We start from the raw sequence: 5,442 nt of genomic DNA on the forward strand, positions 1-5,442 counted from the left end.
CCCTTTCCAGGAGGCTGTTTCGCTGGTGAAAAGATACTTGCTCCGCTTGGTGGATTGTTGTGTTTCCTGGGAGCTCTTCATTCCCCTGACGTGCCTTCTTCAGTGCCCTGGATGGCTTTCCTTGATTCAGGGGGCTCCCACGGGGCACGTGATCAGTGGAGGAGGAGCCAGTCTGCACCTGCCTCCTTGAGCCCCCACCTTCCAGATGATCTCGAAGGAGCTCTAGCAGATGCATCACCGTCAGTAGGATCTGGCTTAGGGTGTGGTGTTGGCTCTGGCCCTCAGCGGGGGCCTGCCACGGCACACCTCCGTCAGGAAGCTCTGGCCTGCCTGCCTCCCCTGCCTCTTCCTGCCCTCTCAGTCCACAGCTGCCAATGTCCTGAGACAGAGGGTCTGCACTTCCCCGCAGATCAGGGCTGTCCTTGAAGTCTTCTGGCATATTCCTCGCAGGGGGTTCTCCATCGTCCTGGGCTGCTCCACAGATGGGATTTTCATCAGTGAGCTGGTGAGGGCTCTTCTTCAACAGCCTTTGCCGAACTCCCTTCAGCAGTTGCGTAGCGTCTCCCACAGAAAAGTACCCGACATCTTGATTCAGGGCAGCCAGAGCAAGGATCTGTAGCGGGAGAGGACTGGCCTTGTGCTCCGATGATGCGACGGCTCCATGGGTTGGTGCATCCGGGTCGGTCTTCTCCATGTCTTTTCCAGATACTTCATTCTGGGCACAGTGCCCCTTTCTTCCTCTTAAGCGGAGTCCACACTTTACTGGAATGAACACCAGCAACACAGTGCACACGAGGATCTCCCAGCCAAACCCAGAGTCTCGTGGCCCATGTGGCCAACGTTCGATTATCGGCAACCCAGAAGCCCACAGCTGTTCCCGGAGAGCCCACAGCGGCTCCAGAACTGTGTGGGGAGACATTGTAATGGCCACCAGCTGGCTCCAGAGAGCCTGGGGGCTTTGTCTCTGATCACCAGTGTCCTCTCGGCCACTAGAAACTGCTTGGAACCCCTACGAGGGTTCCGTCTCCAATGCAAACCAGTGCCTGGCAACAGGAGCTGAAGGGAGTAGGGGTGGGGGAGGTGCACCCGAGACTCCAAGGCAAATCAGTGCCTGGCAACAGGAGCTAACAGTCGTTGGGCAGCGGAGGAGAATCTCTATATTGTGTACCTGAAAAAAATGCAACCCTCTGTAGCATTGTCTTGGAATTAAACTTTGACACTTATAAAAAAGAGTTAAAAATGAAACTAGATATCAAAGGGAGAAACATAACAAAATCTAAACACGTAGAAAATAACTTTCTAGATTATCGGAGACAAAAGATAAAATTTCAGTGCACTGAACCGAAGGAAAATAAAACTACAACGTATTAAAATTGGTGGGACACAGCTAAATCAACAGAGAGCTCAATTTATAGCACTCAATGCATACATTAGAAAGGAGGAGGAGCATCTGGGTGGCTCAGTCACTTAGTCCAACTCTTGATTTTGACTCGGGTCATGGTCAACCTTGGGATAGTGAGGCTGAACCTGCATTGTGCTGGTGCTGGGCATGGTGGCTGCTTAATCATCTCTCTCTCCCTTTCTCTGTCTCTGTCTCTGTCTCTCTCTCTAAAAAGAAAAGGAGTCTCAAAACTATAATCTTTCTATTTTAGAACCTAGAAAAAGAGGAGAAACTAAAACTAAAGAAGAAAACCAGAAGAATCCTTCTACCCCATTTCAAGATATTCGTCTACAGTAATCAAAAGTGTGTGGCTTTGGTGAAGAGCTAGACCAATGGAACAGAATAAAGATGGATAAGTGGAACAGAGTCAGGGACCCAGAAAGAGAACTACGCCCATATGTCGAATGGGGCCTTGACAAAGGTAAAAAGCCGTTCAGTGGAGGAGTGACAGCGTTTTGAATAAATGGTGCTAGAGCAAGTGGACATGCATAGGCAAAGAAGAAGGAGAAGCAGAAGAGGGAGCGGGAGAGGGGAGGAGGAGGTGGAGGACGAGGAGGCCGGGGACCACAATCTAAGTATCAAACCCTATACAAAACTTAACTCAGGCTGCCTGGGTGAGGCAGCCTGTGCGGCAGCCAGCTCTTGATTTCGGCTCTTGTCAAGCTCTCAGCGTCCCGGGACAAAGTCAGGCTCCAAGCTCACTGGCGAGGCTGCTTGAGGATGCTCTTTTCCCTTCTCCCTCCAGGCCCCTGCCCGCTCATGCACATGTTCACTCTCCCAAAGGACAAAAAGAAAAAAAGAGTATTTTAAAAAGTAGCTCAAAATTAATCACTGCCTTACATGGAAAATGATAAATCTTATAGGGAAAATGTGGGGAAAAATTTCCAGAATGGAAAGCTAGGTAAAGAATCCTCCAGTCGAACATCAAATTATTTTCCCTAAGGTAAAGTTGATTAATTAGACTTTCTCCAACAATCAGAATTGTAAATCTGTGCCATGTGAAAGACCTCCTTAAGAAGACCCAAAAGACAAGCTACCAACTTGGAGGAAATAGGTCCAAATCACATAGCTAATAGAGGACTCCTGTCTGAAGCATGGAAACTCAGAATTTGATCCCCAAATAAGCATGCAATCTAGTTAGCAAAAGGAAATAGAAGGGGGTGGGGAAAAAGTAAAGGGCCTGCCAACTTTACCAAAGCGTAGACAGATGGAAACCACATAGAAAGTTGCCATTGGGGCAATTCAAATGAAAACTCCAGTGAGCTCTCACTGCACACCTATCACAGTGATTCAAACCAAATGCGCCAGAGAGGGAGAGAGAGACCCCACCACCAAATGCAAGGCAGGATGTGGAATGACTGGATCACTCCCACATCACAGTTGGGAATGGAAAATGATAGAGCTGACTCTTGAAAACAGTTAAGAGTTTCTTTTCCTTTTCCAAGCCGTGAGTTACATTCCCGTTCACATGCAGTATAATATCAATTTCAGGTGTCCAATAGAGTGGCTCAACCCTTCCACACAGATTCTTTGAGAACTAGACTTGCTACCGCCTTAGGAGCAGGTCATGGCACTATGGCATTTATCTTAGAGAAATCAAAACTTAACGTTTGCTCCAAAGCCTGTAGGGGAATGTATCTGTGTCCTTATGAAAGCATTGGGGCTGCCAAGGGGGTGGAAGGGACTGGAGTGGTTGGATATTGACACTTGACAGGGCTGCTGTAAGTGATAAACTCCTCTTGCTTCTTTGAAAGCCCCTTCCCCTTAATGGTGGTCCTGAGGACAAGGAGAATAGGAATGTCAATGATTTCAATCGCTTTAAACCTGCCAAGCATTAGAACACCATCTCTTCTACACTAGTTCACTCTCGTCTTAATCCTCAGTATCCCAAAGCAGACAGGTGGGGTCTGGTCCAAGAGGGGTTGCAGGCAGTGTCCCTTCCACAGGCAATCTCCCCTCTTGCCCAGAAGCCCAATGACCAGGTCCCAGGCTTTCAACTCATCTAATTTCTGTGCCTTCTCTAGGGACACCAGGGAACTTCTGGGCTCTTTTTCTGGCTTCAAGGAGGCTCTGCGACGCTGGGTCTAGTGCTCTCAGCCGACTTGGACCACACGGCCCGTTGTCTCCTCCTGCATGGGCCACCTATTGGCTCGGGTGAATCAGGTGAGGGCATGTCCTCTCAGAGAGATACATGGAGAACAGAATAGAGGACCTCTTTCTGGCATTGTTTACCCTAATCTCTCAGTGGTTGCTACCATCGCTTGACTTCCCTGGAATTTCAAGCCCAGGAGAGGGGGGTGGGTCAGCAGCCAGAACTGTGGCTTCACCCTTGTGTCTTTTTTGAATGTTTTCCGCAACCCAGAGGGCTTCCGACAACACCAATTGATAACCGCATATGGTTTCCGTGGGCCAGGCATCCAGGTGCATCTAGCCAGGGACCTGTGTCTCAGGATCTCTCACAAGGCTGCAGTCAAGATGTCATGTGGGTCTTCAGTCATCTCCAGGCTTGTTGGCGGGAAATCTGCTTGTGTGCTCACTCGGGTGGCTCCTAGCAGCCAGAGGTCCTCCATTGCGGTGAGCAAGAAATATTCATTCCTTGCCACATGGGCCTCTCCATCATACAGCCCACAAGGAGCAGGCGGCTTCCCTCGAAACCAATGGTGAGGGAGCGAGAGCAAGCCCAAGAGGAGACCAGTGTCTTTGTCTACGAGCCTCAGAAGGAACATGCTATCTATCTCTCGGGCCATATTCTGTCCTTTCGAAGTGAGGCAAGAGTTCCTGACTCTAATCCAGTGGTAGAGTATGGAACACAAAACGAGGTGTACCCACGAAGGGAATCGTTGGAGACCCTGAAAGGCTGCCCTCCATGCTTTGCTGGGACTTTACCTCAGCTAGGCATCACCATAATCCTTGCATCCAAACTAGAACGTGACCTATGAGAAAATTTTGTCAAGCCCTTCTGGGATCCTTACAGCAGCTTGCCTAGAAGTTCCTTGCACAAGGGAAGGGTGCCTGTGTGGCCTAGTCAGGTCAACGTCTGACTCTTGATTTCGGCTCAGGGCGTGGTCCCATGGTCTGTGAAATCCAGCCCAGCGTCTGGTTGTGCACTTGAGTCGAAGGCTGTCTAGGAATCTCTCTCTCCCTGCCCCTCCCCCGCTTGCATGTGTGTGTGCCCTCGCTCTTTCTCTCTCTCAGAAATGAAGAAGCAGAAGTCATCGTAGTGGTAGGAGTGATAGTTATTTTCACATCAGTGGGTAATGAGACAACCTTGGCTTGGAATGGGAGCTCTGAAATTCCCTAGCTGTGTGATCTTGGGGCAAGTTGTGTCCCCTCTCTGAACCTCAGTAGTATATGACACACTGGGTTATTGGGACAATTAAGTGATCAGTAAAGGACACTTAAAACCCTTCGTTGCTTGGCATAGAATCCCTTCATACAATCAATTCTCAGTCGCAGTAGGATCAGCAATTTGATCGTTTTATTTTTTTGGTCCTTAACAATGAAAAATGCTCTCTCACATGGCTATAGGGAATAGGTAGCATCAGTTCAAGAATGGGGTGGATCTCCAGTCAAAGGAGCAATGGGTGTGGCTGAAGGGGTAAGGAAGCACAGGAGCTTTTGTGCTCTGGTTGTGAGTGTTGGTGGCTGCTGGGAAAGGGAATCAGACCTGCAGGGGACCCGAGAACTTGGAGTCTGGCCAGTGCACCCTTGCTCCCTTCTTGGGCTTCTGGGCTTTCAGGGGAGCCTGTGGCCCTTGAGGGCATTTGGAGGCTGTGCCCAGAAGAGCAGGAGCAGGAGCTGGAGCTGGAGCAGGAGCAGGAGCAGGAGCAGGAGGCCCCCCGGAGACAGGCTGGACCTTGGGCCCAGAGTTGGCCAGCTTCTGCCTGAGGCAATGGTTTTCTTCCTTGAGCCTTTGGAACTCCCTCTCTGCCCACAGAACAGCCTTCTGGCTCTCCTCACTTCTGTTCTCCACCAGGAGGCGCTCTCGGTCATGCAAGGAG

Source organism: Mustela nivalis, assembly GCF_964662115.1.
Source record: "Mustela nivalis genome assembly, contig: HAP1_SCAFFOLD_525, whole genome shotgun sequence".
NCBI lineage: Eukaryota > Metazoa > Chordata > Mammalia > Carnivora > Mustelidae > Mustela > Mustela nivalis.